Source organism: Euprymna scolopes, chromosome 45 (assembly GCF_053919585.1).
Source record: "Euprymna scolopes isolate OS-2025 chromosome 45, ASM5391958v1, whole genome shotgun sequence".
Classification (NCBI taxonomy): domain Eukaryota; kingdom Metazoa; phylum Mollusca; class Cephalopoda; order Sepiida; family Sepiolidae; genus Euprymna; species Euprymna scolopes.
This window is the reverse complement of record NC_136526.1, coordinates 49,653,887-49,677,877: the sequence shown is the minus strand read 5'-3', so window position 1 is coordinate 49,677,877 and position 23,991 is coordinate 49,653,887. Positions and strand designations below refer to the sequence as shown.

The 23,991-nt window shown below is 33.4% G+C and overlaps 1 protein-coding gene across 2 annotated transcripts in view; it reads left to right on the top strand.

Moving 5' to 3' along the window:
• The first annotated feature begins 8,161 nt into the window (after nucleotides 1-8,161).
• LOC145269581 (uncharacterized) overlaps nucleotides 8,162-23,991 on the top strand; it is a 17,414-nt gene continuing 1,584 nt past the window's right edge. For both annotated transcript variants that reach the window (XM_080125327.1, XM_080125328.1), the window contains exons 1-3: nucleotides 8,162-8,631; nucleotides 19,367-19,446; nucleotides 20,465-23,991. The exon at nucleotides 20,465-23,991 is cut by the window's right edge and continues 1,584 nt beyond it. The gene's annotated coding sequence lies outside the window, so the exon portion shown is untranslated. The remainder of the gene's footprint in view (nucleotides 8,632-19,366; nucleotides 19,447-20,464) is intronic.

Here is a 23,991-nt window from a genome sequence, read left to right as displayed (position 1 = left end):
TCTTGGTGGCCGAACTGTTAACGTTGCAGATGTTTTTTTTTCACACTTTATTTTCCTACTTTTACTCATGACTCCGGGTTTGATCCTTCCTACTTACCTACCATAACATTTTTTAAAACTCCCCCCGCCGTCCTGGAAACAAACACTCGGGCAACGCCGGGTACCCCCGCTAGTTATCTATATAAATAAAATGAACTCATTTTTTCCCGTCTGATTTTGACATTAATAGGATTAAAAATCAAGATATTTCATGCAAATATAATATGCACAAACGGCAGAACAATATCTGAGATGTGTTATAGGCTTATTATTTCTCAAATTCCTCGATAATCTTAGATTTCTATACTTTTTCTGCTGAGAAGTCACGGCCAAAATCGGTTAAGATCAATGGAAGTGGTAAAACATTTTCTCTCTTATAAATTCCTCCTCCCCCTGCCACCACTTAACACCGTTTGGGGATCGTTCACAAGGAACAGTTGAGAAGAGAACACCGGTTTGGCTTCGTAGTTCTTTCATGTGAAGTGATTTAAAATCACTAAACTAAGCTGCAGTGCTCTGTGGCGTAGTGGTTAGCATGCTGGACAATTCACATTATATTTTCACGTTCGCGCCGACCTACCGTAGTCGTTTTTTTTTTTTTTTTTTCCTAAACAACTGGAATGGACTTTTCTTGGTGGCCGAACTGTTAACGTTGCAGATGTTTTTTTTTCACACTTTATTTTCCTACTTTTACTCATGACTCCGGGTTTGATCCTTCCTACTTACCTACCATAACATTTTTTAAAACTCCCCCCGCCGTCCTGGAAACAAACACTCGGGCAACGCCGGGTACCCCCGCTAGTTATCTATATAAATAAAATGAACTCATTTTTTCCCGTCTGATTTTGACATTAATAGGATTAAAAATCAAGATATTTCATGCAAATATAATATGCACAAACGGCAGAACAATATCTGAGATGTGTTATAGGCTTATTATTTCTCAAATTCCTCGATAATCTTAGATTTCTATACTTTTTCTGCTGAGAAGTCACGGCCAAAATCGGTTAAGATCAATGGAAGTGGTAAAACATTTTCTCTCTTATAAATTCCTCCTCCCCCTGCCACCACTTAACACCGTTTGGGGATCGTTCACAAGGAACAGTTGAGAAGAGAACACCGGTTTGGCTTCGTAGTTCTTTCATGTGAAGTTATTTAAAATCACTAAACTAAGCTGCAGTGCTCTGTGGCGTAGTGGTTAGCGTGCTGGACAATTCACATTATATTTTCACGTTCGCGCCGACCTACCGTAGTCGGTTTTTTTTTTTTTTTTCCTAAACAACTGGAATGGACTTTTCTTGGTGGCCGAACTGTTAACGTTGCAGATGTTTTTTTTTCACACTTTATTTTCCTACTTTTACTCATGACTCCGGGTTTGATCCTTCCTACTTACCTACCATAACATTTTTTAAAACTCCCCCCGCCGTCCCGGAAACAAACACTCGGGCAACGCCGGGTACCCCCGCTAGTTAAAACAATAAAATTTACAAGTTTTTGCAAAACTTATTGTGTTTGCGGCTTTAGAGAAAGTCCAATTATAAAGTTCTTTTACGTCCAAAGAATTAGACGGCTCTTGTAATGTTCGTATAGGCACAAAATTTTAGGAGAGGAATTTTTCTACCTGTTGCTTCATGGACGAGCTGTGGTTAAAAGAGGAAGAGACTACTGTTCTAAAAGCGAACCCGAAAACGGGGGTCCCTAATTGGTTAATTAGACAGACCCTATTTTTAGATTGTTAGTGTATAAAAGGGAAGTAAGTGGGAATGATAAACCCCCTTTTTTTTAATACTTGATTCGATTCTAACCTTTTCGTTTTAACAAATATCATTTTCAATTCATCTACATTGTCCCTTTAATCACTGGAACCTGACCCCTTTCTATGTAACATTTATTTGCAGCATTACACCCGCGAGCCGGGGATACTTATCAACATTACATCTGGTGACGAAGATGAAAACGGATTTTAGAACTTAAAAGCACGAACACTCGTAGATGTATTATTTTTTTCTTGAAAAATAAAACGCTGTTTGTAATGTGCATCCAGGAGACAAGCGCCCGCGTGTTTGTGTGTTGTGTGGGTGCGTAAGAGAGATGGACGAAAAAGAGAGACTTACCTCGGGGCCGGCTCGGCGTCGCCGACCGAAAATAGAGAAAGAAAGATCAAGATGGCGGCCGCCATCTTTTGTAAAGGATGATATCTCGCAAAGTCACATGAATTCTCGCAATATGCAAATTTAGCCGGCCTGCAACGGCCATAAAAGCGGGTAATTGAAAGACGTTGGGAGAGCGATGATTGACTTGGTCGGGCATCGTGTTGCTGTTGCTTCTCGTGCCGTGTGGGTGTGAGCATATCTTACCGATTGTTATGACCGTTCTGAGTAACCAATTGTTGGGACCGTTCTGAGTAACCGATTGTTGGGTCCGTTCTGAGTAACCGTTCGCGTCCATCTATGTACCTTGCTAGTTGGATTCCGTGCAGAACCGGTGTTTACTGGTTATTGAATTGCTTTACGTTGCTGCAACATTATACATCTAGAGAGGGCGCAGTACTTTTAAAGGTTTTTCCTTATACATCTACAGAGGGCGCAGTAATTTTAAAGGACTTTCCTTACACATTTTCTACACTGTTTTCTTTTTGTTTTTTGATAAGTACATGGCGACCAATTTAAAAATGGCAAACGATGGATTTTCCTATTTTCTAGTCATTTAGTGTGCATGGTGATCAGAATACAGTCAGTATTCGGTTAAAAAAATGGATTGACAAACTTGTGAACCTATTCGTTGTTTTAGACATAGATATTAACGAATAACGGAAAGCAGTACTTCTCCATTTTGCAGGTGATGGAGTCTTCGACATATATTACAATTTTACAGATGAACAAAAACGAAAGCACACAGTGATTATTACAGAAGATGGCCCGTTAACATCAAACGAGTATGAAGTAATAAAAAAAAGTCGCTAGCTCAGAAGAACACTTCCTATGATTTCTTTTAAATTTCGACAAGCCATGCAAAACACAAACGAAAGTCTAGAGAAATAACCATGTGAGACTACGAACCTTGGCTTCCACATGCGAGTTTGAAAATATAAAGGAATTCTAGCCCATATTATACAGGGATGCCTTCCCTCAAAAATTAGAAGAAAAGTTTTAAGAAACACTTCCACAACAAAACAAGTCCTAGACGAGGCCAAAGCAATTGAACTGTCTCATACACGTGCAACAGACATGGAACGGAAAGAATTAAATACGCTCAACAATCGCGAGGACTACAAACGTTGTAACATTCAAAATAACCACCCTAAATATAGCCGCCATGAGACTTGGACACGTGGTGAAGTAAAAGATGGCAGACAGCGTCATCACACTTGGACACATGATGATAAAAAATGGCGGACACCAGACCTTCCAATATTGTGGGTACTTTTAAATACACCCGACTTGCCCAGTATGATTCCTCAGAATGTAAAAGATGCCACCAAATGACCATCTTTGCGATAGTGTGCAAAGCGAAAACGGTAAGAGAAATTCGTCTTAGCCATCCTCCTACATTTCCCTCTACATTTAGTGATGAATCATTGGCCTCACTCAAAGTGCCGACATCTCCTAAAACACCAAAAGTCACCGCTCTTGTGAACAATTACCCAGTAAATTTAGTTTTAGATACTGGTGCTAGTGTTAAATTAATTTCTGGACATGTGTACGATGGTTTAAAACATAAGCCACCCATACAGAACACTAAAACTCGATATTTGCATACAGGTCCCGAAAAGCATCGCCTATCATAGGGTTTATTAATACAACCGTAAAATTTCGGGACAAGCCAAAATATTTGTGATCGACAGTGGAAGTCTCTTATTTGAACTGCAGAATCTACTTGGTGTCCACTCTGCCTAAGCATTAGGCATGATAACCGTCGAGTTTTCATCCCATTTGACTAATGTAAAGGAAGTATTGATGTTTGAAAAAGAAAAACTTGAGAAGCATGTGCGTTGGTTGGACAGGGAAAAAAAAACCTAACACTGAGTGACTGTCAGTCAGAATTGACTCGACGTTAAAATGAGTATCTAAGTGTTGACAGAGAGAAATAATTATTAAAGGCTCATTTAGTTAATAATGAAGACAATGAAAACAAGTGTTATTTTAAAATTTAATAAACAACTTTATTTGTCATCACCATTAATGGCGTTAGTAGATTGAAGTGTTCTTGTGTAAAGATAGAATTAATATATAGCCGGTTTGTTGAGGAGAGAACAGCTCAGTCCACACGTGTTTATAGCTAGTAGTTGCTAGGATGAAGGAAGCCGAGTAAAGGAGAAAGAAGGGGCAAGTGTTCAGTGTGTTCACATGTTGTCGCGCGCGCGTGTGTGTGTGTGTGTGTGTCGGTGTAGGTTCTTTAGCATAATAAAGAATGTTCGTTTGGGTACCGCGCGTGGAAACAAATGGGAGTTTGAAAAGAGACACTGTTAGCTTGTAGTATTAACTTCAGCCTGGGACTAAAGCTTTAGGAAAAGTCTGCTGTCCGGCAGGGTCAGATTTAGACGGGATAATACATAGAATATTACGACCAGTAATAATTTGTAAATCTTATAATCACAGGTGCAACGTAAAAGCGTTTAATTCAAACGGCAAACATGCGACGCAATTGATTTCGATATGTATAATGGAATAGAAATGAAATTGATAAACGGAAAAAAATAATGTAATTAATAGTTATTATTATTATTATTATTATTATTATTATTATTATTATTATTATTAATAATAATGATAATAATAATAATGATAATAATAATAATAATAATAATGATAATAATAATGATAATGATAATAATAATAATAATAATAATAATATTAATAACATTTATATTGATGATAATAATAATAATGATAATAATAATAATGATAATAATAATGATAATGATAATAATAATAATAATAATATTAATAATGATAATGATAATAATAATAATAATGATAATGATAATAATAATAATAATGATAATAATCATAATAATAATAATAATAATAATAATGATAATAATAATAATAATTATGATGATAATAATAATAATAAAAATAATGATAATAATAATAATAATGATAATAATAATAATGATGATATAAAATAATAATAATGATAATAATAATAATAATAATAATAATAATAATAATAATAATAATAATAAAATTACTGAAGAAGGCAGAGTTAGAAACAATGTCAGCTTTTTTAATGGTGAGTAAATTCCGTCCCTCCCTCAATAAAGATGGCACGAACATAGATAAATAAATAAATGAATAATAATAATAATAATAATAATAATAATAATAATAATAATAATAATAATAATAATAATAATAATAATAATAAAATCAATAAAATTAATATTAGTTAATAATTAAATGAGAATACAAATAGTCTCGGTCCTGAAGGAAAATTGTCTCAGTCCCGAAGGAATTCCCATACACAAACCGAGGAGAATATCAGAGCAGGTACTTAAATGTATGTGCTTTTGGCTCGAAAGTCACTCTGTGTGTATTGATAATAATGACAATATTTATAAAATAATAATAATAATAATAATAATAATAATAATAATAATAATAATAATAATAATAATAATAATATTTAAACCATAGACCAATAGTATGTTTTACATAAAAGAATGGGCATAAGGGTACATATATATATATATATATATATATATATATATATATATATATGCATGCACAATTAACACCCATATATACGCATACATACCAATACGCTGTCATATTCAACGACCATATGTATATTATATATGCACCCCCATACATATAATGCATATATAAATAATAATATGCATAAACAGATATGCACGCATGCACACACATACACGCATATATATCCATACACATATATATATGCATACAATGACATGTACAGGTCTAGGCATGCATACGTGCACCCATATGCATACATACATGCATGCACACATACACATATGCGCACATGTACACACATACCATATATACACATAAGCACATACATATAAATATATATATATACATACATATAGAATATACAAATACACATACACATAAATACACATATATACATATACATACATATACAAATATATAACCATATATATATATATATATATATATATATATATATACGAGCAAACAGTTAATAAAACATGTTAAAAAACACTTTTAAAAAGAGTTAAAAACATATTTAATCCGAAAAAGAAACACTAGATAAGTGGATAGTCCTTAATCCGCGGAGTTTCGAAAAAATACTTTCCTTCTCATCAGAGGGTAGGAATTAACAAAATGCGGGATCGGATTTTGCATGCAAATGTATTTGATGAAACAACAAGTAAGTCAAAGATCTCACTTGATAACAAAAAAGTGAAGCAGAGGAAATATGGTGAAGAAAAAGGTGATTACACGTGAATGGATAGTCTGGTGGAAGATAAATAATCCAGTGACGGTAAAATCCAAATATATAACTTCAAGAAAATTAATTGAATTTCCATTTGTACAAGTAAAATTCAAGGAAATCCCGTAGTTGGAAGATGGTTCAAAATAATCCAAAGGCACAAATCCATGAAAAAATTCACAAAAATGTGTACAAGGGAAAAAAGGAAAAAATTCCAATAATATTAATAAAAGAAAAATAAGATATGCTTTTCACTCTACTGCCGGGACATAAATATAAATAAGAAAGACCAGGGAAGAAGAAGAGGAGAAAAAATGTCAAAATGACCCAGACAGGAAATGTTAAAAGGCGCGAAAAAAATATATAGGGCAAAATAATACAGGTTAACTGAAATGTACAGGTCATCACTTAAAAAATGTCAACAAGAGTTGTTAGAAGATACTAAATGGAAAATAAATAAATTAATTAATAAATAACTAGAAAATAAATAATAAATAGACAATAAATACAGAATAAAAATAAAAATAAAATAAAAAAATTAAATATAAAATATAAAATAAAAAATAAAAATTATTTAAAGGGAGAGGATGGCCGGTATCTGCAAATTCAGGAAAAAGCAAGAAAGAAAGTAAGTAAATGCATATAGTAAAATATAATTAAATATACATACAAGATATGAAAGTGTGGGTAGATTGATATATTAGATAGATAGGAAAGTTTAAAGAATAAAGCAGAAAATGAAGATAAAAACCGGCCATGCACAGAAGAAATAAAGAATTAAAATAAAGGATTATTAAATTATAAAGTATTAAGAAGTATGTAGAAAAACGATAAAGTTAAAGAAACATTTTTTTTATATCTATATAAAAGGTAAAAGCAATAACTATGTAATTTCAAAATTGCCATAATTAAATTTGGACTTATGTTTATTTTATATATATATATATATATATATATATATATATATATATATATATATATATATATATATAAAACGAAATATTTTTTTATAAAAATAAAATTTTATTAATTTTGTTAAGAAATAATATATCTTTTATTATTTATTTATTTTATTTTATTTTTTTTTACCTAAGTTCAACTCACCGTTCACATCGGAAATGTCGACCTTTCAGGTATGCTTACAAAAAATAAACCCAACATCACTATGTTAAAAACGGCGTTCGGAATAGACACCCAGCCAAACCTCCTCATGTTAGGAACGGCTTTCGGAACAAGCATCCCCGGCCTAGTCAGCATACCCGATGTCGAATGTGATGACTTGGGCGTAATGTAAAAATGGACCGAATTTAAAACGGAACGCAATTTAAATTTTCGTTCGATTTTTATAACAACCGAAAAACAGCGCATTCTTCGCAGGTTTTACCCTACATATTTTTGTAAATATACCAATACATAATGATAAATAAAAACAATACTAAAAAAATAATGAAAATCCATTAATTTTAAAATGGATTAAAAAACATTCACATTTATAAAATCAATCTTATCCAGCGTGATCCTTGATTTTTTAACTCTCAATCTTCATCCGCTTTTTATAATAATAATAATAATAATAATAATAATAATAAGAGCGTGAGAGAAGGAAATGAGGAGGGACAGAGAGAGAGACAGAGAAATAGAGAGAGACAGAGAAAGAGAGAGAGAGACAGAGAAAGAGAGAGAGAGAGATGGGGGACATAAAAGAAAGACTCGTTTGGTTGATGACGCATGCGCGCTGATTGCTCTAATCGCGAACAACGTCTTTGTCTTGCTCATCATATAACTTACATGAGGTTACAAAGCTAGGCTTATAGATATAAATTTAACAACGCTTACAATAAATAAAAAAATAAATGCAAAGAATAATAAGTAAAAATAAAATATAACAATTGTGTTTACGATGAGAAACAATAACAAACTTGTTAGAGAGAGGAAGGAAAGAAAACCCAGTCGGGAAACCCTGCAATTTTGATGCGTTATTTGATCTTGATGAGGTTGTTCTTGTTCACTTAATTCTGCTTCTAAGAACAAGAACAAAAAAAAAATTATTTTTAAAAAATACAGAAAAAACAACAACAAAAAAACAAAACAAAAGCAAACACAAAACCATTAAAACATCAACGAATGTTTCGATGAAACAAATCAAGCGAAAAAGATTCAATAAACGTAAGTATAATATTACTTGAATTATTTCACCTTTTTTGTAAATATGCTTTTATTAATGTTCAAAAAATATTGCATCGATGTGGAAAGCGATTTTAAAAAGAAAATGTCTGTAATTGAGATTAGATTAATTTAGCTTTTTTAAAAAATATAACTAAAAACAAATTTAATCTCTCTGAAATTTCATGCGAATTCGGTTGCTTATAGCTAGGCACCGCCAAAACTGGGGGGGGGGGCAGGTCAGTACTTTTTGACGGACCGTCTTTTTAAAAATCTACCAAAAATCAGGTAATTATCCGATCAATACGAAATTTTCAGCGATTATTAGGAGAAGAATGAACTTTATAACAGTGTACTTATTTTTCATAAACGATATTTATATATATATATATATTTTTTTTTGCTTACAACCCCCCTTGTTTTGAAGTGGGAACAAATATGCTTAAAATAATCATCTGAAACTGAACAAAACATATTGTGTTGTTGTAAGGGACAGAATTATAGATTAAAAAAAAAAAAAAAAAACTTGTTTGCATACCTTATTTTGACGTCTGAATATCAGAACTTCGATTGTGTTTAATTATCCCGCTTTTGAGTTTTGAAGTGTGAAATTCGGTGAATATGTTAAGTAAAATAATTAATTTAAGTTAAGCAAAACAAAAAAAAATTTTTTTTAATATTTATACGAAAAAAGCCATTTTAAAATTTTTGATAAATAAATTAATATTTTTTTTTTAGCGAGCCGAATAATGCATGACCATTATTAAAAGGGCATGCTTTGAATAATCGATACAAAAAAAAAAATTCGATAAATATTGTGCCCTTTGTGTTAAAAATAGCATCATTTTTTTTTTCGATCCCGTTTGAAAACGTTTGTCGCCTTTCGACTACGGTGGACCAAACGCGCTGAAATAATTTTTTTTATTCTGCTTTAAATTGCCCCCCCCCCCATTTTGGGGAGCCTGGCCCCCACACACATACACATTCAAAACCAAACTCATACAAATGGTCACCCATCTGGTACTGGCCAGTCTCAGCTTAATAATACATTGAAATTTTCGTCACTGAAAAATAAGTTTTTTTGGCCTGTTTGGTCTTCCATAGTTTTCTCCTTATCAAACGCAAACGTAAACAGAGTCGATCCAGACTCTACATCGACGCGAAATATCTGGTTACCTATATGAATAAGTGGAATTATTTGAAATACAGGTACTTATATTATAATATTTTTGCATATTCTCTTAGAAAATCATCCTAAATCTTAGTTAGACAATAAATAAATAAATTAATTATTTCAAAAACCTTTTTTTTTAAATATTTAAGTACGTTTTTTGTGCAAGACAAAAAATGTCAATTGTTAACTTTTTGGGAAAATTTAACATTTAAAATTTAATTAAAAGTAGTAGAAAAAGTTTTACATAATTCTGTTTTCTATATGATAAAATTCAGCGTTTTATCTTTCTGGAAAAAAAAAGTTACTCAGAAATAATGGATTTTAATAAATGTAATTTAGTTTTAAAAAACAACAACAACTTGATTTTGTGGCCATTTTTGGCGGTGCCTACTTATAGCGAATAATTGGTTGCTTGTTGACAATTAGACTATGTTAGAACAATAAACAAGGGAGGCAATTGTATATTTCGCCATTATCGGGAGATGGTCGAGATAATTCAATTTGCCGAAGTAAATAAATAAATAAATAAATAAATTAATTAATTAATTAATTAATAATAATAATAATAATAATAATAATAATAATGAGGGCACTAGGGGAACAAGACGACTATAAATACTCGGGAATTCTGGAAGCAGACACCATTAAAGCAACAGAAATGAAAGAGAATTGAAAAGGAATACCTCAGGAGAACAAGAAACCTCCTGGAAACGAAATTATATAGCAGAAACCTAATAAAAGGTATAAATACATGAGCAGTATCACTAGTAAAATACTCTGGACTATTTATAGGGTGAACAAAAGAAGAACTGAGACAGCTCGATCAGAAGACCAGGAAACTCATGACCATGCATAATGAACTACGCCTAAAGGATGATATTGACAGACTCTACCTGAAAAGGCAAGACAGCGGGAGAGAACTGGTCTGCAGACTGTGTGAAAGACAAAAAAAAAGTACTAGAAAAATACATAATGCAAAACACTGAAAGAGTGAGAGACACTGAAAAAAATCAACAAAACAGAAAACAGAGAAGCAAATGACAAAACGTGAAAACAAAAATGGGAAGAGAAACAACTACACGGAAGATTTATAAGAATGACAAAAGATGAGAATAACGGAAACACTTGGACATGGATGCGAAAAGGACATGTAAAGTGAGAAACTGAATCCCTAATAACTGCAGCACAAGATAACTTGATAAGAACCAACCATATCAAAGCAATGATTGATAAAACACAAGAAAACAGAAAGTGCAGTCTCTGCGGACAAAGAGACGAAATGATAAACCATAAAGTAAGTGAATGCGGCAAACTGGCCCTAAAAGAATACAATAACAGACACAACCAACTGGGACGGGCAGCACACTGAGAATTATGCAAACAACTGCATTTTGAACGCACAGACAAATGGTACAAGCATAAGTCTGCAACAGTACTCAAAAACGAGAACCACAAAATCCTATGGGACATGGACATACAGACAGATATACCCATCCAAGCAAGAAGACCGGATGTCGTAATAATTATCAAGAAAGAAAAATCCTGTCAAATCCTAGATGTTGCTGTCCCAGCTAACCACAAGGTGAGTATGAAAGAAAAGGAGAAACTGAGCAAATACACAGAGCTTGGCAGAGAGTTAAAAGGGATTTGGATGATGAAGAAACTCAAAATAAGCACTAGGAACATTTCTGAAAAACTTTGAATAAAGAATGCAAGAAATTGGAATCAGAGGAATGGCTGCAAAGATACAACGACTAACGATAATCAAAACAACTGAAATATTAAGGGAAACCCTTGAATGCGGAGAATAATACACATGAACCACATGCGTGAGCAGGCAAACTGCTGCAGAGGAAAAACTTGAAGAAGTGTTAAAGGAAACAAAGAACACTGACGCTGCATATCAACAAGTTCTACATCCCCATCACTCATCACCTCCGATCGTTCCATCACAGCCCCTTTCCCCACAAAAAGTGGGATACCAAATAACTGAGAAAAGTCAAGGAGGATGGAAAGACCGGGGAGAGAGCACTGACCAGACCTCCACTGGATAAGCACAAAGAGAACCTTGGGGAGGCTTAGTGCCACTTAAATTCCAGTGTAGACCAATGGCCGCTACCAGCGAGAAATCAATGGTTAGAGGCTGTTGCAATAACGCAAATTTATTTGCAAATGCTATCCAAGGAGGTAGAGAGTGCTGGACGGCTGGGGAGATGTGTTGTCACTCAGCTTCCAGGGAATACCACAGGTTTTCAATCCGAGATATTTGATGACCTATGTTAAAGCTCCATGTGAGCCAATAATAATAAACTGCCGCTCCCGAATCGGTCTGCTCAGTAGCAGCAACAGCTGCCACCACTCATAACAACCTTCAGGCACAATTCTCCATCACCTATTTAGATGGGAAGGGCGCCAACAAATAATAATAAAAAAGAATAGGCTATTTTGACTAATAGTGTGTAAAAAAAAAAAACCTTATCATTAGCTACAAATAAAAATAAAAAAAATTCTTCGTTTCTTTTTCTCTCTTAATTTCCCCTCTCTGTCCTGCTCTAAGTAAATCTGTCGACCTAGTCCACAAATTCCAAAATTTCATCATGACAAGTTTCAAGAAAAAATACACGATTAAACCCGGTTCTCCAACTTCCAACGTAGACCCCTACTACCATGTCTCCTTCTCCAACATCAGGGGTCTTCGTTCTAACGTTCCAGAGGTTGAAACCCAATTACAGGAGACTAAACCAGACCTTTTATTTTTAAGTGAAACTGGCATTGGACAGGCTATTTCCCTAGATGAGTTTGCAATTTCAGGATACTCTAACTTAACTTCTAAATCTGACCCCCAAGATCGCCATGGGCATGGAATATGTGCCTATATTAAAGATAGCTTTCCATGTGGGAGGGACATCTCCAGGGAAGATCCTAACTTACCCTATATGTGCTTCCGGGTTGCTTTAGCTCACACTACTGCATTTATATTTACTCTCTATCGCCCCCACAACAGCGGAGTTACTATCTTTCAAAGCATATCTGAGAAAATTGACCAAGTCCTTTCTACTTATCCTTCAGCTAACATTCACGTATGTGGAGACTTCAATGTTCACAACGTCGAATGGTTGACCCACTCAAACAAGACCGATGATGAGGGGAGGTTCTGTCATGATTTCTCCATTGCCTATGACCTCACTCAGATTGTTCAGGAACCTACCCGTGTGCCCGATAATGACGGCCAGTATGCGAGCCTACTAGACCTTTTTCTCACAACTTGCCCTGAACTATGTTCAGTTTCTGTTCTGTCGCCTCTTGGATCTTCCGACCACTCTGTTGTATCAATTAAGATAAAAATGAAATGTAATAAGTCCCCAGACGTACCTCTTCATCGTACAGTATATCGATACACTAAGGCTGACTGGGATAGCTTCCGTACATTTATATCTGATCTACCTCTGCATTCCATGTTTAAAAAGGATGTGTCCTCTATAGTATTAGACCTAACTGAATGGTTAATTGTAGGTATTGACCATTTCATACCCTCTAAAAAGTTTCAGCAAAAACCTAACAGCCAGCCTTGGTTCTCTCCAGAATGTGCTGCTGCCATTGCGCACAGAAATCACTTTTTCCACTGCTTCAAACGTAATAGATGTATGGAAACTAAAGCCGTTTTCAGGACTGCCAGCAACCATTGTAAGAAAGTAATAAGGAACGCAAGAGTGTTGTATGCTCAATCTGTTAAGTCCAAAGTAGCTGAGCAGCGGCTTGGTTCCCACCAGTTTTGGCAAATAGCAAACAGAATCCTGAACAGAAGCGTGTGCTCCATCCCAACTATTATCAATGGACCTGAGATAATCTCGTCAGCATCAGACAAAGCCAAACTCTTTGTCAAGAACTTTGCAGCTAATTCTACCCTTTGCGACCAAGACCGCCAACCCCCAATATTTCCTCCTGTATCAGAAAACACGCTATGTGATATACGTATATCTGTACGTGATGTTGCGAAGCTAATCAAAAACCTTGATTCGAGTAAAGCAACTGGCCCTGATGGTATTCCAATTATAGTACTCAAAAAACTTCAACCTGAATTAGCGCCCATACTTACAAAACTGTTTAAACGTTGTCTTAAGGAGAATAGTTTCCCATCTCCCTGGAAAATCTCATCAGTATGCCCTGTATTTAAGAATTCAGGTGATCGCTCATCCCCCTCTCAGTACAGGCCAATAAGTCTCCTGTGCGTCATGAGTAAGTTGCTAGAATCTGTGTTAAATACAGAAGTAACCAAACATCTCAACAAAAATAACCTTCTTAGTGACACTCAATATGGTTTCCGTTCTGCTAGATCTACAGCAGATGTCCTTACAGTTATATCGCATAGGATTAGCAAATCTCTCGACGGTGGCAATCTTTCTAGGGCAATTGCTCTTGACATATCTAAAGCCTTTGATAGGGTATGGCATAAAGGTTTACTTCATAAGATCGCTAGCTATGGTATAGCTGGAAAAGTCTTCTCAATTATTAAATCATTTCTTTCTGATAGGTTCATAAGAGTAGTAGTTGAGGGGCAAAAATCAGAAGCTCACAGTATTAATGCCGGTGTCCCTCAGGGATCCATCCTGGGCCCAACTCTTTTCCTGATCTACATTAATGATCTTCCAAATCATATCCTGACATCATTTGTAGACATTTATGCTGACGACACTACCATTTATGGTACCACATCTAAGACAGTAAACGACCAAGTTCTCTCCAATTCTCTCTCCTCTGATCTTGAGCACGTAGTACAATGGGGAAAGAAGTGGCTGGTTACTTTTAGTGCATCTAAAACCAAGCTTCTCTCTTTACATCATCAACATTCTAATCCACATTTGTCATCAATTGAAATGAATGGCTCTCGTCTTCAGGAGGCCTCAAGTTTTGACAAGCTTCTGGGCTTGACCATTACTCCTGATCTTAAATGGAACACGTATATCAAATCTGTTGCCAAGGCCGCTGGAAAAATGGTGGGATCTTTCTATCGATCCAGTAGATGTCTCACTGCTGATGCTGTTCTCTACCTATATAAGAGCCAGGTACGTCCAAGGATGGAATACTGTTGCCACATCTGGGCGGGAGCTGCTAGAAAGGACTTGTCCTGCCTTGATAGAGTTCAAAATAGACTTCGTAGCCTCGTAGGAGATGTCCTTTTCTCCTCCTTGCAACCTCTATCTCACAGAAGAGATGTTGCGAGTTTGTCTCTGATGTATCGTTATTTTCATGGAAAGTGTTCAACTGAGCTTCAATCTATGGTCCCCCCTCGCCAAACTTTCACAAGAAACACTCGTCTAGCTGTAAACACTATCAATAATTTCCCCCACTCTTTATCTGTGCCTAAACCTAAACGTAGATTCCATGAACAAAGCTTCTTTCTTAGAACTGCACGCCTGTGGAATTGTCTTCCGTTTTCCTGCTTTCCGGCTGACTACAATATGGTTGTGTTCAAGTCTAAAGTAAATAAGTTCTTGATGAGCCGTTCCATATAAGTTATTAAATTTACCAAATTTTCATTACTAATGATTACTATATTGACCAATTTCTACTGTACACTCTTTAACCCTTATCCTTGAGTGGCCTCTGGGCCTTGATAATGTGGTGATGCCTTTGTAAAAAAAAAAAAAAAATAATGGTCAACATCACCTGGTAAATCAAAATTGCAAAATATGCTACGTTGGGCATATGAAACGAAACATGTAAATTTATCCAAGCGAAGCATTTAAAATTATTATTATTATTATTATTATTATTATTATTATTATTATTATTATTATTATTATTATTGTTTTTATTTTTATCATTATCATTATTATTATTATTGGTATTATTTTTATCATTATTATTAACATTGATATTATTATTATTGTTATTATTTTTATCATCATTATTATTATTATTATTGTTATTATTTTTATCATTATTATTAACATTATCATTATTATTATTATTGTTATTATTTTATCATTATTATTAACATTATTATTATTATTATTTTCATCATTATTATTAACATTATTATTATTATTATTATTTTTATTATTTTTATCATTATTATTAAGATTATTATTATTATTATTATTTTATCCTTATTATTATTATTATTATTATTATTGTTATTATTTTTATCATTATTATTAACATTATTATTATTATTATTATTATTGTTATTATTATTTTTATCATTATTATTAACATTATTATTATCATTGTTATTAACATTATTATTATTATCATTATTATTGTGATTATTATTATTATCATTATTATTAACATTATTATTATTATTAACATTATTATTATTATTATTATTAACATTATTATTATTATCATTAATGACATTATTATCATTATTATAAACATTATTATCATTATTATTAACATTATTATCATTATTATTAACATCGTTATTGTTATTATTATTATTATTATTATTATTAAAATTATTATTATTAAGATTATTATAATTAAAATTATTATTATAATTAAAATTATTATTATTATAATTAAAATCATTATAATTAATTGCAGTGAACAATATTTTAGGTAAAAAATTTATTTGTTAACTTTTTAGATAAAATTATTTTTCAAGATTAAAATGTTTAAGAAGAAATCATACAATAGATTTGAAGGCCTCACCATCAAATACACCTAATGGTGGTACAATTGTGTTTTGGAAATGTATGCATTTTTATTAGTGGAAGGATGGGTTGATGCAATGTGTATGTACAAGAAATATGAGCTTTTGTGTCTTCGAATGGCTTTTTATTCTTTCTATGGATACAGTTTCCCTTTTGCCATCAATGTCTAGATTGAATAATTTGTCATTGCATAGAAAGCTTGCAATAAGAACCAGTGTAAGGTTGAGTGAGAGGAGCCTCAGAACATCCTTTAATAGTTTGTTACCTAAGGCTAGTCCAGTTGGAAAGTAATTGAGGTCTTGCTTGATAGCTGCATGACAACCAAGTGGGATATTCGGTCCAAACTGCCAGAAAAAAAGAAAACTGGTTTTCATCAAATGGAAATGGAATCATGTCTACTTTTCTATGGCAACAATTTCTATAATTCTACAGTGTATTTTACCTTTTTTTAACTCATTTCCCTGTCTGTCTTTTCCTTAATAACCCTGTCCTGAGCCACAACAGTTTTTCTTTTTTGGGAAATTAGCTGCAGGTCATTTACTTGATGCATCGACTTGAATGACCCTTTGTTTTGCAGGATCAAAGTATGACAGCAACATATCCTTACAAATCAAATCATTGATTTTCTCAAGGGATCTCTGGTGATTTTTGCGTCATTGGCATGCCGCTTTTTTATGAGGTCTCTCAATCATGTTGGAAAATCTGACAACTGTGAGATGAAGGATCCCATGTATGTAATGATGCCCGGCACAGTGCAAGCCAGTGGTATTCAATAGACTGGGTAACATTTTTTATTTGTTTTACCTTGCAGAGATCAGGCTTTGCACCATTTGATCGTATATTGCACCAAAAAAGTAAATTTCCTTTTCATTCTGCACATTTTTCACAATTGAATCAGTGTTGTGCAATCTTCCTTATAAACATTTGACCATGTTTGCTAATTGACCTGTTTACAAACAACCAACACCAATGTCAAGGTTGAACAACTGGTGTCACTTGAAATGTGCGCCGGTCATTGTCTTCTGCAACAGGGGTTCTATTCTTTACATGGTCTGAAAATGCATACGTCTACAAGACTGGTGTCTCTTATTCCAGTGAATGCCCCATATAAATGTTATTAATAAACAAATTTTATATGGGCAAAACATTTCATTTTCCTTACTTAACTGTTGGCACATCGGGAACGCATCACCTGGTTTGTGCACGGCAGTGAAATCCCTTTACCATGACTAAACATAAATCTAAGTAAAAAAAAAATAAGGAAAGGTTCAATCTTCATGATCATATGCAATATAATGTAAATAATAAGCCCATAGAAAAAGAGAAAATACCCCCAAAAGAACTCCCCCATACAATAATAACGTCAAAACTAATATCCCTAAAGAATTCTTTAAAATAGTAGAAAATTTATTCAAACATCCTCACAAATACAGCTCGATTCTAAATTTAAAAAAAACTATTAAATTATCCTTCTGGACCATGCCTAATATAGCACCAGCACTCCAAGTCTAGCTCACCCAAACTGCAACTGCAACGACCAAGATAGCTGCCCACTGGAGAATGACTGTGTACATTCAGACGTCATATATCCTGCCACAATGCACTGGTTACTTCAACTCCGCATTCTCAATCCATCCAGCTGATGTCTGCATTATTAAGCATTAACATGATGTTTTAAGTAAAATACTAATGAGTCCAAATTGAAAAATGAAAACTAAACTGGTGTAATTTGAAATAGTCCCCCTCTATCCAAAACTATACATGTCTGCTTTTTGCCAGCAAGAGTAATGACTAGGCCTATAACAACAGAATATTATTATCATTGTTTTGATGTAAGTATATATCCGACAGAGTGAGACACAATTAATCAACTGAGAATCATATCATTCTATATAAAAGCATATAAGATATTAACAGATATATACTCGAGAGTAAAAAAAAAATGAAGAGAATATGCTGTTGTCCTAGCCCTAGTAATTACTTAAAGTATTTGTTTTTGCTGTCCCTCATATTCTCTTACTCAGTCTGATACAGGAATACTCAGAAATAATTAATGTGTTCCAACTTTTCTGGTTATTTTTATTAGAAAATGCATACATCTGCAAGACCAGCTTGTTTCATTCTGACGAATGGCCCATATAAATGTTGTTAATAAACAGTTTTTATATCGACAAAACTTTCTGCTTATTCACTTTTTTGTTGGCAGATCATGAATGCATCCCCTGAGAAATCCCGCCACAATGCACTTATTACTTCAGCTCCCCATTCTCAATCCATCCATCTGATGCTTGCATTATTAACATTTAACATGATGTTTAAATAAAATTTGTCACAATGCCACTGAAATATTTGCTTAATATTCTTGAGGAAAACTCGTTCAACTTAAGTCACATTGCATCTCTTGAAAACCATGGTTGCTTTTACTTCTTCCTTCAACTGTCATTGCTTACAAGTCTTTTTCTAACCCGAATTGCTTTTATGCTTTCCTTTAACCATAAATATAAGGAAACAAGTTTTAATAAATTACTGAATGTAGTTTTTAATATTCACGTTCAACTTTAGTCACTTTACATCTGGCAATCATAATTGCTTTTACATATCCCTTCGACCGTCATTGCTCTCTAGTATTCTTTTCACCGCAATTGTTTTTATGCATTCTTTCAACGATAAATGAGGAAACGAGTTTCAATAAATTACTGAATATTTCTTTACATAAAAACTGATTAAATAAATAAAGTAATTAAGGTAAAATATTATGTGTAATAATTTTAATCCTCAAAAATTTATTTACAAAATATGAAGATGCATTTAAGATATTTTAATTGTTTTAATTTTACAGAAACTGCATGAATTAATGTTTTTTCTTGGCATTAAAGATATTTTTATTTTTTAATTTTTACAGAGAATCCTGCAATCTTGAGAAAAAGAAGTATCATTGGATTGAATTGATGTACATTTTATTGGTGAAATGTCCTACAAAATGTAATTATTTAAATGTTAAAATGTTTATGTAAAACCACTTTGGATAATACAGATGTTTTTCTTTCATAAATTCCAAATTTTGGATTATATATTATTCTTGTCAATTGTGCGTGTACTTCCTCTCCAAATATGTATTTTTCTCTTATTATTTTGTTTAGTTGAACATTAATGTTTATGCTTGTCACTAATGCACGCGTTCAATGTACATAGTCTTGCATATGACTAACAGACTCAGATATAACATTGATATTCATATTCTTGTATTTTCTTGTTTTCCAAATAATGTGGTTATTCATATGCGAACACATACTTGAGAAAAACAAAATTCTTGTAAAGCATTTGGCTCTTCTTTTATGCAGAACCAAAACACTTAAACATTTGCAACAACATACTTAGGAGGAACAATATATTTGTGAAGTATGTGGCTTTATTTACATGGAAATGTCGTACAAAATGTAATTATTAGAATGTTAAAAATATTTATGTAAAACCACTTTGGATAATACAGATGTTTTTCTTTCATCAAATTAAAATTTTGGATTATATATTAGAGAAAATATTTTCTTGTCATTGTACATTCGTCTCAAAATATTAACATTTAACATGATGTTTAAGTAAAATTTGTCAAAATGCCACTGAAATATTTGCTTAATATTCATGATGCAAACTCGTTCAAGTTAAGTCACATTGCATCTCCTGAAAACGATGATTGCTTTTAACTTCAACTGTCATTGCTTACAAGTCTTCTTCCAACCCAAATTGCTTTTATGATTTCCTTAAACCATAAATAAGGAAACAAGTTTCAATAAATTACTGAATGTTTCTGTACATGAAAACTGATGTAATAGATATAGTAATTAAGGTAAACATAATAATTTTAAACCTCTATGCATAAAGATTTATTTCTAAAATATGACGATGCATTTAAAAGTGTTTTAACTGTTTTAATTTTGCAGAATATGCATAAAATTAATATGTTTTCTTAAAATTTATGTTTTAATTGTTTTTAATTTTGCAGAAAATCCTGCATTAATGAGAAAAACAAGTATCATTGGATTTGAATTGACGTATTGGATGGCATTGATATTAGTGAATCAGAACTTATGATTATATATTAGAGAAAACATCTTCTACTCAATAGTATATGTATTTCTTGTCAACATATGTTTTTTCACTTATTAATTTATTTAGTTGAACATTAGTTGGCATTCATGAGAAAAGCAACTATCATTGGATTTGAAAACATCTACATTTTCTTGGTGACTCAAAATATAAAATTTCCATACAAAAAATATTTCTTGGGATGTAAAAATGTTTATATAAATTATTGTGTAAGAGGTTATTGAAATGTTAAAAATGTTTAAGTTGCCTACAATCGTTTACAATACAAATAATTATCTTTCATAGAATCAAAACTTATCATAATATATTAGACAAAACATTTTCTTTTCAACAGCATATGCATTTCTTGTAAGATATGTATTTTTCTCGTATTGTTTTTTAGTTGAAAATTAGTTTGAATGTTTGTCACTAATGCATGCGCTTAATGTCCATAGTCGTGCATATGACTAAGGAACTCAGTAATGCATACAAATAATTAAATTTCTAATGCACTAAAAAGCTGTAAAAATGTGAATGATTCAAAATTAATTTAGATTTTCACATACTTTAAAAGAATCAATTTGTACAAAAAACTGAAAAATTCCGCCTTCAAAATGAACAATAAATCTAATATTGGAAGGGGCACATATTCTTGTAAAGTGTGTGGTTCTTGCTTTACAAAAAAACATTATGTAGCCATTCATATGAGAACGCACACTGGAGAAAAACCATATTCCTGTGAACTATGTGGCTACTCTTTTACACGGAAACAAAGTATGTTGCAACACATGCGAACACATACTGGAGAGAAACCATATTATTGTCAACTATGTAGCTACTCTTTTACACAGAAAGGTCATATGTTGCAACACATGCGAACACATACTGGGGAGAAACCATATTCTTGTGAAATATGTGGCTCTTCTTTTTCACAGAAAGCTCATATGTTGAAACACATGCGAACACATACTGGAGAAAAACCATATTCTTGTGAAGTATGTGACTCTTCTTTTACAACAAAACAAAATATGTTGCAACACATGCAAACACATACTGGAGAAAAACCATATTCTTGTGCACTATGTGACTACTCTTGTACACAGAAACAAAGTATGTTGCAACACATGAGAACACATACTGGGGAGAAGCCGTATTCTTGTGAAGTATGTAGCTCTTCTTTCACACAGAAAGCTCATATGTTGAAACACATGCGAACACATACTGGGGAGAAACCATATCCGTGTGAAATATGTGGCTCTTCTTTTACAACAAAACAAAATATGTTGCAACACATGCGAACACATACTGGAGAGAAACCATATACTTGTGAAGTGTGTGGCTCATCCTTTACAATAAAACAAAATATGTTGCAACATATGCGAACACATACTGGAGAAAAACCATATTCTTGTAAAGTATGTGGCTTTTCTTTTACACAGAAAGGAAATATGTTGAAACATTTGCGAAGGCATACTGGAGAGAAATGATGAGCAGTTGGTTCTGGAAGAAGAACTCTGTAAGACCATTGAGGAGGTCCAATTGATGGGACTTGAAGGAAAAGAACATTGTTTAAAATGCAAACCATGAGAGCAACAATGACAACAATAAAAAGGGTTAATGCTTGTCTCCAGAGTGTAATTCACAGTGTTAAATTAGGTATTATATACCTCAGGACACTACATTTTTAGTAAACTTTCCAAAATCCAAAATAATAGAAGTTAGAAGCAAAAGGCAAAACACCACGCTGGAAACCAAAGATCTGAAACCAGTTGCGGACAGGAATTGTCTCAGATTAAACAATTCCTGGCCACCCTGCAGTATAGGGATTACTAAATAACATCATCTGCAGACTCAGTAGAAAATATGAAACGAAAATACGAGACCTGAAGAACAAAGCGAGGGAACTCCAGGACAGGATCCAGGCACTGAAGAGGCTAAATTGGTCGAACATGTTGCTAAAAGCAACAACTTCAAACCGGAAATAACATCTCAATGTATTCCAAACAAAAACAAAAGCTCAATGTATTCCAAATAAAAACAAAAGCTCAATGTGTTCCAAACAAAAATAAAAGCTCAATATGTTCCAGAATTACAAAACACATGGTATATATAACTCACCCAATTTCTTGCTGAAGCAACTATCATCACTACATAGATATTATAGCGAGTGCTTCACCAGAATATTAAGGAAAAGACAACGTAAGTCTCAAACACATGAAACAACATGCCCTTGTAAATACAGGCCCATCTGTTGTCTCACTATGACCTCTCACTGGCATGGTTACAGACAACATCTATCAACACCTCTCCTCTGGAGAATACCTTGTAAAAGAACAGGGTGTAGGAGGAAATGTTTCGGCACCAAGAAGCTGCTGATTAATAGGACCATCCTTGAGGACTGTAGAAAGAAACAAATGAATCTAAGTATGGCGAGGATTGGCTATTGAAAGGCACATGATAGTATGCCACACACATGGCTTCTACAGTGCCTAGTTTTATATAAGGTACACCCGTTAATCAAACAGACAATGGCTATACATATAAAAATGTGGCAAACAACCATGACATAAAGCCACATAAGCAGAAACCAGTGTCTGCCTAGAATGTGTCTGCCCAGATGGACAGGAGGTATGGGGCTCTCAGAGATTGACCATCAACACCATGCAGCTATTGTGGTCACTGGACGATATCTGATGAGCTCCCAAAATTCAACTCTCAACATGGCACATCAACATCATGAAACAAGGGACAGGAGAACAATCTTCATCAAGAAACTGGTCAAACATTGGGTGCAAGACTGTCTTAAAAATGAGACAGAAACAGGGAATAAATCTGCTGCAAAAATTGCCCGAAAGAGTTACAAGAAATACACTAAAACCTTCCATGACAAAAAAATTGAAGAATGGGCCTATCAACAACGTGCCAAGTATTTTCTGGAAGAATTAAATCAATATTATATAGATATAAAGAAGGTCCTATAAGCTGGCCAAAAGTAGGATCGCTCCACTATGATCAGGAGAATATTATAAAAGCTGCCCAATATCAAGACTTGATGACGAATGCTTTTAAAAAGATCCCCGACGTAACTACCCCCGACAAACCCGACAAGCTACTAAGTCTCATCCCTTTACAGTAGAGGTCCCTAGGTGCAAGAAAGCCTTTTACTCCAATAGTTTCTTCCCCAGAACTGCGGGTTTTTGGAACTCCCTTCCGGGATTCTGCTTTCCCAACTGCAATGATATGCAAGAGTTCAAGTGTAATGTTAACAAACATCTTTCTACTCTTCTCCCTTCATAATGACCCCGCTAATAAAGTCCTTGATAGTAGCCCCCTGCTTCAAAGTGGCACGGTGCCTTGTTTGGGGTAAAAATTAAATAAAAAAAAGTGGTCTCAGCAATGACAAAATTACAGGTTCTGCCACACAAAAGTAGAGAGTGTGAGTAA